This window comes from Macaca nemestrina, chromosome 12 (genome assembly GCF_043159975.1).
Source record: "Macaca nemestrina isolate mMacNem1 chromosome 12, mMacNem.hap1, whole genome shotgun sequence".
Taxonomy (NCBI): Eukaryota; Metazoa; Chordata; class Mammalia; order Primates; family Cercopithecidae; genus Macaca; species Macaca nemestrina.
Window position 1 is genome coordinate 81264066 of NC_092136.1, and position 16117 is coordinate 81280182.

A 16117-nucleotide genomic window follows, 5' to 3' on the forward strand; every position below is an offset into this window, starting at 1 on the left:
TTGGATTGAAATACTTATTCTAATAACAACAGAAAATAAAAGATGACAGTGTTTCAGAAAGAAAAAATATATAGTTGCAAAAATTTGAAAATCACTACAATGTGTAGAGCAAGTATCTCCAATTAATTCAATAATGAATGCAGTCATCACAATAAACTAATGAACATGCCGCCGTTCACTCTGAGTCTTGAAAAATACTGTAAAATATATTTTGTAAACTTTATTTTTGAACCAATAATTCATGTAAAACAATCAGAAATTATTTTAACATTGAATCTTAACACAATATGTGTTGCCAAAGACAGTCATATTGTATTGGAGAAATAATGAAAAATTGAGTCTTGGGTTTTATTTCCATCTCTACCAAGACCTTTACCAATTTTAGGTGCATATCAGACTAGCTTCAAAGTCTCTTTCACCTCTACCATTCTATAATTCAGTTAAACATTTTTGAAAATGTGCTAAGATAGAGGTCTTTATTAAAAGCTTGTCAGATAAGTTAGGAATTAATGTTGTAGACAGCAAGATAATGTTTATATTCTAATTCATTGGAACTGTTAATTTTTTATATCCCCTAATTATCTATTACACATCTATAAAAATTTATGAATTCTAATATAATGGTTTACTAACCATCTAGAAGAAGGGGTTAAAAAGACATGTTTAATGTTAGTTGTGCTGTAAAATTATATTTTGGTTTCATAACCATTAAGGCTATTATCTATTTATGTATATTTTATATATAAAAAATATATATATCCATGTACCTGTTTTCTTTTCTGTTGTGCTCTTTGTAAATAGAGCATATTGTGTGGCCTCTATACTCATTTATAGAAAAGATTAAAACTATAAATCATTGCAACCCATACGCTGCCTACTTGAAGCTGAACATCCAGCACAGCATAAGAAATGATGGAGATTTATGATGCTCAGACAGTTCCTCCTACCCAACTTCAAGAAGACAAAAGGAAGGGGAAGATATCCAATTAACTCAGTGTCCATAGACAATACTTATATAAACAGATGGGACCAGCTACCTGGAGGATAAAACCTCTGAGACTGGAAGAAGAGTGCATGAGAAGAGGTAGGAATGTATAGACTCTTGTATCTTCTAAATGTTGAGATCTCAGCTTTGCGTGAGGTCTAACTGCACATGCCTGCTTTTATGAAACTCTGTCCAACCAATAATTATTCATATTAATTTCCTACTGTTCTAATCTCTAGGACACATTATGTCTTATACCATATTCAACCATATATAACTCTTTTCGCAGGCATATCATGTCTTATTTAATTATGTAAATACAATTTTAAAGCTATTTTGCAATAATCATCGTATATACCTTATTAGTACAGCACACAACATTTTATTTTTTCTATTTGCTAGTTTTGTTTTTTCTTGCTGTGATTAGGTAACTGCTAATGCAACTCTTTATTCCCTGAGTTCAATATTAGACTACATTATTCTTGCAGGTAGGTGTGGGCTTATGGTTACCCTCTGCCAATGGAATAGAGAAGGAAGTGACTGAGCATAGAGGTTTCACTGCAGTACGCTATCTTTAATCAACATGACATAGTTATTTTCTCATATTTCCTCCTTTTTAGGACTTAAATACATTTTGTCTTTGATAATTTTCTCTGTCTCTCTTTCTCCATCTTTTTCTTCCTCTGTCCCTTTCTCTATCTTAGCATTATCTGCCTCAAGCACTCTGAATTTTAAAAATTTCTTTATATACTGGTATCTAATTAGGAACATATGCCATTGGTGTAGACACAAAGGAGAAATTTCCCTTTTGCATTTTGAAGGTTTACTGAAAATAACTGGCAAAAGGCAGATTGATGCACATACGCCTGTATCAGTGAGCATGGAGGGTGAATTACCTCAATGCCCAGTGTGGTGCAGATGCTTATATACCATTATTCTTAGAGGGAAAGGAGATGAGGAAGTGTGGATGATTTTAGCAGGGTAGTAATAATGTTTAGGGGGTTTGATGGGCTTGAATAACATTCAGCGGCCTGGGATGAAATCTGTTGGGCATGTAGAACAGACAATAGTTTGTAACAAAGTATATCCAGGTGTGTTTACAGACTTCAGGCTTTTCACAGGGATATGAATGTAGTTAAAGAAAACTCAGGGAAAGAAATGGAGGTAATTGTTTTCTTTCTGGTGGGTCCAGACATTAGTCAGATAAAAAAACTGCAGAGAAAAGTTTCATCTTGTGCTTTGGGAGAGTCAGAGGATTGAGAGACAAAGGTGGTGCGGAATGAAGGCCAGAGGGAATTTGAGGCTTTTCCTTCAGTTCAGCATCTTAAGATGTCATTGGTTGGGCGATTATTAGTTTCTGAGCCCCAACACTGGAAAACTAAAAGGTTAAGTTCTTTCATAAGAATGTAAGAGAATTTGACCAAAAAGGACTGGCCAAGAGGAGTGCTACAAACTTTGGTGCAAATAAGCACATAAGTCATAGTAAACTGTACTACCTGAACACAAAGACAAGAAAGAACATTCTGATGACAACCATGTCCTCTTAAAATCCCCAAAAATACTTGTAATTTCCAAGCATGTCTTTGTCAGTTTTCGGTATATGTATACTCTTGTTAAACAATCTAATATGCTTATATGGCTTTGAGATTTATATCTTTCAACCACATCTCTCCTTAGATTCAAAATTGCATCTTAAATTGCATACCTGGAATGTCTAACTAGATGTCACCTTATCAAAACAACCTTACAGTTCTCAAAATGAAACTCATTGTTCTTTGCTGAAAATGTGCATGTCTATTTAATTGTCAATATTGTGTAAAACAATTGTATATGTTTTTCAAGACAGATATTTGATTTCTTTCTATCTCTTACTCCCCACTTACGTAGTTATTGACTGAAAAAGTAAAGTTTATACCTCCTTAATCTCTATTTTAACTTTCGCCCTAATTGTGCACCTTAGCATATCTTCCTTGATTATTGCTATAACTTCTAAAATGATATGATGCATCAGAAAATCAACACCCAACAACTAAAATTACATTTTTATAATGCAAGTTTAACTATGTTTCCCTAGTTAAAAACCATTCATTCAACACTTCTCCATTACAATAGTGGTTTAAAAATTTATCCTAAGTAGGATTTTTTGTTTGTTTGTTTGTTCATTTACCAATGAAACCTTAGAAAACAGGTATTATTTCAAACAGATAAAATGATATTAAGACAAATGAACTTTAGGTTTAAAACACTCAATACTGAGCTAAGTATGGTGGTTCATGACTGGAATCCTAGTGCTTAGGGAGGCCAAGGTCAGGGAATGGCCTGTGTTCAGGAGTTCAAGACCAGCCACAGTAACATAGCAAGAGACAGTTTCTATAAAAAATAAGGAAATTAGCCAGGCAAGGTGGTATGTGCCTGTAGTACATGATACATGCCTGTAGTCCTACTAGGGAGGCTGAGGGGAAGAGAAGCTCAGGAGTTCAAGGTTATAGAGACCCACAATTGCGTCACTGCACACCAGCCTGAGCGATAGAGCTGGATCCCGTCTCTGATAAGTAAATAAATAAATCACTCAATAGCCACAATTTATATTCAAGTATGTTGTAAGCAAAGAGAGATTGCAACAGTCTCCACCATAAGTTGATGATAGCTTCTTTAGTTTATGTAAAACAAAATTTAGTTCAAGGCAAGCAAAAAGAAAAATAAATTAATTTGATTTAAATTCAGTTACATATGAAGTCACAAAATAGGCATAATTTATGAACTATTACCATTTACCACATTTAAAAATGTTTATTGCACTCCACAATTATATATAACATACTTTTCAAACCTTGATGCTTATACTAGCATATAGTTTTTCATTTCAACATGGAAAATAGATGTTCAGTTTTATTATAACTTGACAATTGGAGAGTTATTATGACTTTATATAGATGTCAGGAAAAGAAAATATAAGACCTGTTAGTAATTATAGAGTACATTTATCATAATTTGGTCATTTTGCTTCAGCCTGATAAATTGTATTATTCATCTATTGTGTTAGGTTGCAAATATTCTGGATTGTTTCAGCATTGTTAATAACTTAGAAAATAAATATAAAGTATTTGAATAAACAAAGTACTTCTAAGGTTCATATCATTTGTTTTGAAATTTCCTATTTATTAGGACAGTTTTCTCTCTGACAGCTTGATATTTCTGAGGTTTCTCTAGCAACAGAATTATATACATATATAATTTCTATAGGGCTTAATATATAGGCATGTATATGTTCTATAGGACTTATATATGTATATTCTATAGGGCATATATATATAGTTCTATAGGACTTAAGGACCACACATACAGGAGGCATCTATTGCTTAATATAAAGCCGGGACTCTGTCTCTTGGTAGAGATAGGCGATCAGAGACGGGACACGCAATCAAGTATCACTTTACTCCCTTAAAAACAGGGTGTAATTAACCACAATTTAGGTTCAGTAAAAACAACTTATTTTAAAATTTCAACAATGAGACTGGCATCATGTCTTTATTGTGATTTTTTATTGGAAGTTTCATCAACCCTAGTAATATAATTGACTCATCACTGATTATAAGAAGTAGCCTAGAGCAGAAGGCAGAGTAAGGAGTCCTAGATCTCCAATCTGGTTCTACTTTTTCTCTGTTGTTTTATAATATGTGAAAAGCCTACATCTCTGAAACTCAATTTAATTCTCTGAAAATGGAGATAATGGTATCTACCTCAAGGGAAGTGGTTAGGAGTAGGATTAATTCGGGTAGTGTTTATCATATCTGTGGATAAACTAAGTACATAATACATTATAAATATTTTTATTTTTATGGTTTTATAAATTTAGCCATCATGGAAAAATTGAAATTGAAAGAACTTAAATTTATATATGATGCCAATATGAGAAATGTAATATTTCAGATGTAAAGTAACAGTCAGGAAACAGATATTTAAATAAATTTTCCACACCATACATTACAAGAAAATGTGAAGCAAGATCTATCAAATGACTCATAATAGTTTCCACTCATGGAATATTATAGATGTGACCGAATATCTTAAATAAAAATTATGACATCTGGTCATCCTGATTTTAAGAAATGTGGCAAGATAAACTACTTATTGTAAATATAGGAACACAAAATTATTTTCTTGTTGTTGTTTTTGTTGTTGAAAGTGACATTTGAAGGCAGGTAGATTTTAGTGAAAACATGATTAGGAAAGTAAAGTTTCTTCCCAGGCCAGAGTAAGAGAATGCCACAGATTCCAACTCTTAATGACATGCTTTCTAAGGTATAAAAATAAAGTATAAGATAAACCTTCATAGGTACGCTGGGTTTTATATGATCTAAAATGCGATACTGTAAAATGTGAACTTTAGAAAAATGTTAATCTATATTACAGAGTTTCTCTCATGTCATAGCCACAACATTGTTCAATTATCACTCATTCCTAAATCCCCATATTGGAAGTTGTCAGTTGTATGTACCAACACTTCAAAGAGATTGAGAAGTGGCCAGGATCTAGAATATGCAGTGATGATAGGTAAAATTAACATGCATAGACTAATTGTGAGAAGAATGGAAGCCGTTTAAGGTTTACCCTTTGGTGATTATGCCCATCTCAAGCTGGAGTTGCTGTCTGTTCCAGTTTACAGTCACAATGGAGCAAGGAATAACAAGAGACACACACATGAGTGACCAGATCCCACATGTGTATCCCAGCCTGTGATGGCTCATATTGAGTGTCAACTTGATTGGATTGAAATATGCAAAGCATTGTTCCTGGGTGTGTCTGTGAGGGTGTTGCCAAAGAGATTAACATTTGAGTCACTGGACTAAGAGAGGCAGATCCATCCTCAATCTGGATTTGCACCATCTAATCAGCTGTCAGTATGGCTAGAGTAAAGCAGGCAGAAGGAAGTGGAAAGAGCAGACTTGCTGAGTCTTCCAGCCTTCATCTTTCTCTCGCACTGGATGCTTCCTGACCTCGAACGTCAGATCATCAGACTCGAAGTTCTTCAGCTTTTGGACTCTTGGATTTACACCGCTGATTTGCCAGGGGCTCTTGGGCCTTTGGCCACAGACTGAAGGCTGCACTGTCAGCTTCCCTACTTTTGAGGTTTTGGGACTGGGACTGGCTTCCTTGTTCTTCAGCTTGCAGACAGCCTATTGTGGAACTTCACCTTGTGATCGATCTGGTGAATCAATATTCCTTAACAAACTCCCCATTCATATATATATATCTATATCTATCTATCTATCTATCTATCTATCTATCTATCTATCTATCTATCTATATATCTCCCATTAGTTCTGCCCCTCTGCAGAACCCTCATACACTGCCTTTATTGTGTAATAACAGCACTCCTCCTGATAACCAAGCTCAGAAACAGACCAATGAGATGACTTCTTGTATTGTTAATCTATTACTGCGTAGCAAATTACCATAAAACCTTGTGGCTTAAAATAACAAACACTATTTCACACAGGTTCTGAGCTTCAGAAACCCAGAAGCAACAGATTTGGTGGTTCTGGCTAATGCTACCTGTGAGGTTGTGGCAAGATACAGGCAATGTCTGCAGGAATTTGAAAGTTTGACTAGGCAGGAGGATCTACTTTCAAACTCACTCCTGTAGCTATTAGCAAGAAGCTTCAGCTCCTTCAAATGGCTCCTCATGATAGGATGTCTGTACTCCCTCAGAATGAATAATCTGAGAGACAGGGAGGGAGGGAGAAAGAGAGAGAGAGAGAGAGAGAGAGAGAGAGAGAGAGAGAGAGAGAGAGAGAAAACTGAAGTTGTAGTGCCTTTTAAAAATAAACTATATGGAATTTCCACACTACTGCTTTCTCTTTAAGATGAAAAGATATAGTAGTCAAAGATTTAACTAAATTATCATAATTCTTATCAGCAATAGTGTTTCCTTATATAGTGTAATAAGAAATAAAAACAATCACCTACATAGTATTCTTGCCAAAATATTTATGCTGAATATCTTCGTAGGTATCAGACAAATCCAAAATATGAGACATGTGCCAAGATAATTGATCTGACTTCTTAAATATAATAAAGTCATTAGAATTTAGAGACTTACTATATCCCAATGAAATATGCAAACATTGGCTAGATTCTGATTTGGAAAAAGAGGGCTATGGAAGACATTCTTGGGAAAATTGACAAAATGTGAAGGTTTTGAAAATGGATTGAATATTTAGGTAATTTTATAAAATTAGTATTGATTTTCTAAGATTTGATGATGGTATTGTGGCTATATTGGAGAACATCTTTATTGTTAGAAGATACATAATGAAGTATTTAATGATAATGTGTAATGAAGCCTGAAGCTTTAAAAGAATTAGAGAAAATAATGAGAGAGAGAGAGAGAGAAGGGGGAAGGAAGGGAGGGAGAGAGAGAAGGAAAGTCAGAGGGGGAGAGAGAGAGAGAACAAATGTGGCAAATGCGGAATTATGTTACTTGGTAAATCTAGGAAAAGAGCAACAATATAGCGATGGTTGTTGAACTTTTCTTCCTAAGATTCTCCATGTTCTTGTTACACTCCTCTTCCAGCTTCCTTTAATGTTAACATCTTACATAATCATTGGGTATTTGTCAAAGCTAAGAAATTAAAAATTGGTGTAATACTACTACTAAATCACAGCTTTTATGTGAGTTTCATCATATTTTTCACTAATGTTCTCCTTCTATTCTAGGCTTTAATCCAGAATATCATATATCATTTAGTTGTCATGTCTTTTTAGTTTCCTTCAATCTGTGACCATTTCTCAGCCTTTCCTTGTTTGTCGTAAAATTAACATATTAAAAGCATCACAGTACTCATCAAACTACTACAATAGTATCTCATTGTGTGTCTCTAGTATATTGTATTTTCCATATTTATATGTCATGTTTGCCAAGTTATGGGCTTGACGCCAACTACTCTCAATCAAATACTGCACTTCAAACATAGCCTCATTCATGTCCACTCCTGGGCTTATGTACACCAAAGAGATAAATTATTGAATCACAAAGCTTAAGTGTACATTTTTATTTTTTGAATATTTGTTTTATTTCAATAGCTATTGGGTACAAATGGTTTTTAGTTACATAAATGAATTGCAAAGTGGGAGGAATCTGAGGTTTTAATGCACCCGTCACATGAGTAGTGTGCATTGTACCTGATAGGTAGATTTTTATCCCTCATCACCCTCCCACCCTTCCCCTTCTGAGTCCCCAAAGTCCATTATATCACTCTACATGCCTTTGTGTTTCCATAACTTAGTTCTCACTTATAAATGAGAACATATGGTATTCTGTTTTCCCTTCCTGAGGTACCTTACTTAGAATAATGGCTTCCAACTCCATCCAAGTTGCTGCAAAATACGTTATTTTGTTCTTTTTTATGGCCGAATAGTATTCCATGGTGTATATATACCACATTTTCTTTATTCACTCATTCGTTCATGAGCACATAGATTGGTTCCATATATTTGCAACTGTAAAGTGTGCCACGGTAAATATATGCATGCAGGTGTCTTTTTATATAATCACTTCTTTTTCTATGGGTGGGTACCTAGTAGTGGGATTGCTGTATTGAATGATAGATCAAACTTTTAGTTCTTAAATAAATCTCCATACTGGCCGGGTGCGGTGGCTCATGCCTGTAATCCCAGCACTTTGGGAGGCCCAGGCGGGTGGATCACAAGGTCAGGAGATTGAGACCATCCTGGCTAACACGGTGAAACCTCCTCTCTACTAAAAATACAAAAAATTAGCCAGACGTGGTGGCGGGCACCTGTAGTCCCAGCTACTCGGGAGGCTGAGGCAGGAGAATGGCGTGAACCCGGGAGGCAGAGCTTGCAGTGAGCCAAGATTGCACCACTACACTCCAGCCGGGGTGACAGAGCGAGAATCCGTCTCAAAAAATAAAAGAAATCTCTATACTATTTTTCATGAAGGCTGTATTAATGTATGTTCCCGCCATCAGGATATAAACACTGACTTTTCACCACATCCGTGCCAGCATCTATTGTTTTTTGACTTTTTAATAATGGACATTCTTTCAGGAATAAGTGTTATCTCAATGTGGTTTTAGTTTGCATTTCCCTGATGATTAGTGATGTTGAGCATTTTTTCATGTTTTGGCCATTTTTATATTTTCTTTTGAGAAATTATATTCATGTCATTTTCCCTTTTTGGTTGGGATTCTTGTTTTTTTATTGCTGATTTGTTTGTGATCCTTATAGATTCTGGATATTAGTCCTTTGTTGGATGTATATTTTGCAAATATTTTCTCCCATTCTGTGGGTTATCTGTTTACTCTGATGATTGTTTCTTTTGTTAGAGAAGCTTTTTAGTTTAATTAGGTCCCATTTATTTATTTTTGTTTTATTTGCATCTGCTTTTGGGGTTTTAGTCATGAATTCTTTGTCTAGGTCAATGTCCAGAAGAGTTTATCCTAGGTTATCTTTTAGAATTTTTATGGCTTCAGGTCTTAGATTTAAATCTTTGATCCATTTTGAGTTGATTTTAATATAAGATGTGGCTTTCAGGCCACAACCCTCCCGATCTATCAGCAAAGCCCCAACTCCTGTGCTGGTCGCTGCAGCACACTTCCCACTCGCTTCACCTTTTTGCCACAGTATCTTGATTCAGGTCTATGATAAACTAGATGCAAATTCTGGCAATTGTGCTTATTTCCATGAAAAGTTTTACTTAGTAATTAAAGAGGACTTGGCAAGGCCACAGAGAAAGAAAACAGCCTGTCTACAACTTTTCCTTTTTCTTTTATTCTTTCCTCATATTTCTTTCCATTTGTTTCTTATTCTCTTCCTCTCCACTTGATCTTAAGAACTACAGAAATAAAATATCTATAATTGAAGATGGATTCTCCTTTCCCTGAAAACTTTGACATCAGTGTCTTCCCAGGTACTGGAAGAGTTACTTTCCAGCAAAAATACCATTTAGTAGAAGCAGTTTTGACCTTAAAAGGATTTCTGCTGCCAGGGTTTAATGAAATAATGATATTGGCATCCCATAGCTCTTTTTAAATGTATTAATACAAACCATTGTCATTATGTTAATAGATAGCCTCATATTTACTGTTTATTATTTGCTGGGAAAAATTCTTTCTTCCTACTAATCTTTCAACATAGAGCAGAACTATATAAATTGTTTTTTACTTGAAGATTTTTTGTGTTATATTTCTTGGGTTTTGATGTCAATTTCATAAAATAAATTGGATAGCTATCTTCAGTTCTCCATGTTGTGCAAGAGTTTATATCGTATCTTCTCCTCAAGAGGTTAAAGTATCCTAATGTTACTGCTGGAAGATAGAGTGACTGTTTTATACATATCTAAGATAAACATCATGTAACTATATTACTGTATAAATATAATTTCAATATCAAATTTAGTTTCTCTATACACATGTTTACTGTTTCTTCCCAGATAAAATAGATTTTCCTCAGGAAATGGCTCATTTCACCCAGATTTAATAAGTTATTTACATGCAATTATATAGTGTGTTTTTTCAAAAAAATTTCTTATGTATTATTAAGCTTTTTATATTTAATTTACATATCTCCTTTAAAAATGTCGTTATATTTTTAAATAAATAATTTAATGCATTTAAAAATTTACTTAAAAATACACACAATTTGACACAAACGCAAAATGTGATCCTAGACATACAATTTTCTATTCCCTTTTTGTACTTGTGTGTTTCTCCTATTCTGTTATCAACTTTGACTAATGTCTCACAAAGAAAATGAAAACAATTCATCTACTTTTAAAAATGATCAGAATAATACTATATGTGTGTGAGAAATACATATACACATCTACAGAGTTATGTATCATATAGCTCAAATTAATTACTTTATTGGCTAAATAATATTTATTATGTACCATAATTTTGTTATCGCCCTATTGATAAGGCAACATGAAATAAGCACCACTTTACAGATGCTTTATTTATCTTTTCTTCTATTTGGTTACTTTTGAAGTAGGAAAAGTTATTTATCTGTATATGTAATTAATTCTGTATTAATAAGTTCAACTTTTATTTCTAGTCACTCTCTCTACTTTTTAAACTTTATTTCTATGGTTCATTTTCAAATTTCTTAAGATGCCTGCTTAGGTATTTTATTTTCACAATGAAGGCATCTGGTGTTAAGCATTTTCTTCCAAGAATAGATTTTTTTTCTCCATCCTGATTTTTTTTTTCAACCAACACTCTCATTTTTGTTCTCATTAATATATGATATTCTCTTTGAATCAGGCATTATCAAGATTTACTTATATAATTTTAAGAAGTGATCTCATTTTGTTCTTCTTTTTATAAAAGGAGTTTCTCATTTTATTGAATAATACTAACGTGTTTTTACCATTGTAGATTGCTTGTCTCCTTTGCTTGAGCTCAAAAATATTCCCCAGATATGATAGATTTATATCTTTATCATTTGTTCTGCCTAGAAATAGGTGAATGGTTTCAATCTGCAAAATTTTATTTCCTCAGCTCATGAAAATATTCCTCCCTTATAAGTTTTTTATTGCCTTTCTTTCATGTATTACTAATGATTCACAATATAGCCTCAGAATCTTATATGCTTGGCCTGGTGATTTCAATTTTTATTTCTTTGCATATTTGTTCTGTGTATTCAAATATGCCTGTTACCTGATTTTCTGGCTACTCACTTGGTTTTTAATGGTGATCATTCTGTTCTTCAATTCATCTGAATTTAGTAATTAATGTGACAGAAAATTCTAAGGGCTCATCCAATGTATATTTTCTCCTTTCTTACGAATAAATATCTCATATAATTTGGTAATATAGCCAACTAAAATGTTCACCTTCCTAGATACTCTTGCATTTGGTGGTGGCCAAAGAGCTCAGCTCTGGCCAATAAAGTTGAAGTAGAGATTGCTGGATTTGGGAGGTGTCCAGGAACTTTTTAAAAGAGGTTCAAACTTATCTGCCATGCTCCTTTCATTCTTTGGCCTTCCTATCTTGTACCCAGCTGACGGTGGATGGGATGCTTGCTTATTAGTGCAGGAATTATGTTAGGACAGTGAAGACAAAAGTTATAAATTAAAGAGTATGGATCAGACAAAAAGGATAAGCTGGTGACATTTATGATATTCCATAATCACTGCACCATTCTTTGTTTAATTCACGACTTTTCATTGTGTAAAAAAAAATCATTTCTTGTTAAACCACTGTAAACCAAATATTCTATTAATTTCAACTGATTACATTTCTAACATACAATTAGATATATTGTTTTGGTTTTGTTTTCTGTATCAGAAGGTGTGTATGTGTGTGTAAAGGGTGTCCCAATTTATGTTATTAATCACTTTAATCTTTTTAATTTAAGTTTTACATGTGTGCCCAAAGTATTCTATTATTCGGAGCATATATTCTGATTGATATCTGCTGTTTTCCTCCCTCTGTACTCTGGACCTTTCCATGGCTGTGTTTTTTCTCTTCTGGTTCATTGCTGGTGGGGTCGAGTGATAGGAGTGCCTTTAAGGACTAGGATATCTCAGGAAATAGAAGCTGATGCAGCGGATGGCAATGCATTTGTGGTGCTGGAGCAACAAAGTCTCCAGGCTCCTGCTGCAGATCCTCTGATTTCTGCTGTCCAGGCTCTGCATTCTCTTTCCCTCAAGGGCAATGAGACTCAAAGTGCTCCTTCAGCTCTTTCTTTTCTTTTGGGTGTCAGAATGACCTGGCAAAGTCGTGCAAGTCTGATGATGAATTTTCATCCTTTGGGAGTTCACAGCTTTTTGAAGTACAATTTCATTTCATGATTTGCTGCCTGATGCTAATTTTCTATCACTTTCCTGGTTGTAAGGAATAGAAACCTTGGATCACCTATTTTTACAAAAAGCACAGCAAAGCGTCATATAAACTGCACATAAGCTGTATTATTTGTCTGTGGTTGCCAGTGGCCTCTGCAAATGCTGACAAATGAATTGAAGTTGGAGTGGAAGGGAAGAAAGGCACTGAATTTTTTTTTGTTTTGGTTTTGGTTATTAATGTTTTTAGAATAAATTTTTGGATTTTTAAAACAATCTCACTATTTTCCTTTTTACAAACTTTTTGCTTTGTTTCACCTTTATCTGAATTGTTTAATTCTTCATACTTTCCCTAGTGCTTCTTTGTTAAAGACAATCTTTTGAGCATTATACTTAGCTCATTTCTTTAAACTATTTCTCATCAAAAATCAAACCTTTTACTTATTAAACTATTGACATACTCTGTCATAATATTTGGTTCATCTTTAACTCTTTATTGTTATTTAAAATTTCATTTAAAAATTTTATTGTAGAGATATTTCTGTATAAACATTACAAATGATTCCTTGTTATTATCAAAAATATGGACAACATAATTTTCACACTTTAGAATTAGTGAGTCTTTTCAGCCAAGTAAGGGTATCTTCTCCCCTACATATAACATGGATATTTATAATAAAGTGATAACCCCTCTAAAAGCTTTAATGCATATTAATACAAATATTAATGTATTTACAATACAATACATATCTTTTGCACATATTTTATGGGTGTAACCTTTCATTAATTTATTTTTCTACTTAGCTTTCATTTGGTACACTTTGATACTACATTAAGCAATGAACAAGAATTTAAAACGATTTGGCTTGCAACATTGAGTGACAATTTTACAATTGTAATATGGTCCAATTCATATTGGCTAATGCTTCTTGCTTTAACTTTTTCCTGTTTGCTAATAGCATCCCCATGGTCAATTGCTTTCTGTTTTTTCATGCACAGTAAACTTTTACCCATTCTTTGCTTTGAAATGTTTCTAAGTCATTTTTGTAGGTGTTTTAAAATTTGATGTAGTTTTGTAATTCTTCCTGACAATATTTGTTTCTGAATAAACAGAATAGTTTAAAGCAATTTCCTTCACTGTTATCACTGTTATGTGTAGCTTTAAGTCTGTCACTTTGTTTTATGTTCTCGGTTTTGTTTTTCCTATTTCCTTTTGGTTGCCTTTGTTTCCTGTCATTTGCAATGCAAGATATATATGTTTGTTTTTAGTCTTCTACTGTAATGTAAAAAGTCATCATTCTTTCTAATTCTACCAGTGGGTTTCTATAATTTTCACAATAATATTTCACTATTATTTTTTGAAATAAAAATCAAAACCGATAACTTTTTGTTTTGTTTTTCCAAGTCTAACCTATGTTGTCTTTGCAAAATTAACTGTATTTAAGGACATCTCTTTCTTATTAGAATCAATATGGTATTTGTGCTATTTATTAGCATTTATGTTAAATTTTATGACATTCACAATATTGATTTCACTTAATGTTTTATTTTGTTGCCTGATATTCTTTCATACAGAGATATCTTCATTGTTTTAAATTTGTTTTTATTAATATCTTCTAAGGTTTAAGTATGTATTCAATGTGTTTTTCCTCAAAAGTGTTTATTAGTAATACATTTTCTAAAACTTTTCAGAAAGTTTCCAACTATAGAAAAAGCTATAGAGCTAAAGAAAATGTTGTTATACAGAGAATTTTTGAGAAATAATATTTTAATTTCAGAATTTACTAGAAATTACTCTATGGTTTTTCTGATGCCTAACACCGCAGAGAAGTTGCAGTTTTATTTTTAAATATATGTATGTGTGCATATATACACAAACTATATGTTTTTATGTATCTAGGTATATATATGATATATAAATGTTTGTATTATTTTAATACAAACATAACTTCTATTCAATATATTCATATATAATACTTTCTATTGTATATATTCATATATATGTATGTTTGTATTATTCTTTATTTTTAATAATTTGTCAAGGCATGTATGGGGGTTTTTTCCTTTATGTCAATTACTTAAAATATGATGATCAGTTCTTTCAAATTTAGATGATTTTTTCTTTATCTCCCATCGTTTTGGTTTATATTTTTATTTGTTAATGAACCTATGTTTATTCCTGATCTATTTGATCTACTTTTTGTTTCAGTGTAATTTTAATCAGCAATTTTGACCCATAATGAATATACAATAAAATTATCAATTATAATTGTATTACTTGATGTGTTTTGACAACTGTATCTGGTTTTGTAGTCCAACTACAATCATAACATAGAACAAGAGTATACAATTTATTTGCTGTTGAACCTCTACTTACTTTATTCATATCAGCTATTTATCTGTCATAGTTAATGGATTTAAACTTTTATTTTCATTATGGCATAATTTCACACACGTTTTTTGAGCATGAAGTTTTTTATAGTATATTTTTTACTTTCCATCTCCCCCAGTATTAATGGTAAATCTCTGCTACAGATTTAATTTCCTTGCAACTTTTTCTCACAGTCTTTTGTGATTTCTGATAGTCTTCCGTCTTTCCTTGTTCAACTTGGGACTGTTTCTTTTCTTGCAGGCTAACGTCTGCTTACTAGGTAAGCTTACCAGGTAAGCTGAACAAGTATTTTCAGGTGAGAGTAAGCTGTATTTGTTCCCCCCCCATTCTGCCACTTGTACTCACTATTAATGAGTAGTACATTAAAATATGGGAGCAGAAATGGAAACAATGTTTTGATGCAAATGAATTATTTGGAGAAACTAAATAAAATTAAATAAAAATACTGGAGAATAGTTGTGGGGATATTTATTTTAAAAATCTACAAAGATGATGCATGTAGATTTAATTATATTCTAGTATAACTTTAAAGAATAAAATAAAATTTTAGTTAAGACTTACAGAAGAGGGGGCGGAGCAAGATGGCCGAATAGGAACAGCTCCAGTCTCCAACTCCCAGCGTGAGCGACACAGAAGACCGGTGATTTCTGCATTTTCAACTGAGGTACTGGGTTCATCTCACTGGGGAGTGCCCGACGATCGGTGCTGGTCAGCTGCTGCAGCCCGACCAGGGAGAGCTGAAGCAGGGCGAGGCATTGCCTCACCTGGGAAGCGCAAGGGGGAAGGGAATCCCTTTTCCTAGCCAGGGGAACTGAGACACACAACACCTGGAAAATCAGGTAACTCCCACCCCAATACTGCGCTTTAAGCAATCAGGCACACCAGAAGATCATATCCCACACCTGGCCAGGAGGGTCCCACACCCACGGGG

General features: G+C 33.5%; 1 long non-coding RNA gene across 2 annotated transcripts in view; it reads right to left on the minus strand.

Moving 5' to 3' along the window:
- LOC139357551 (uncharacterized) overlaps positions 1-15824 on the minus strand; it is a 175046-nt gene extending 159222 nt beyond the window's left edge. For both annotated transcript variants that reach the window (XR_011610957.1, XR_011610956.1), the window contains exon 1: positions 15748-15824. This is a non-coding gene — a long non-coding RNA (uncharacterized lncRNA). The remainder of the gene's footprint in view (positions 1-15747) is intronic.
- Positions 15825-16117: the final 293 nt, after the last annotated feature.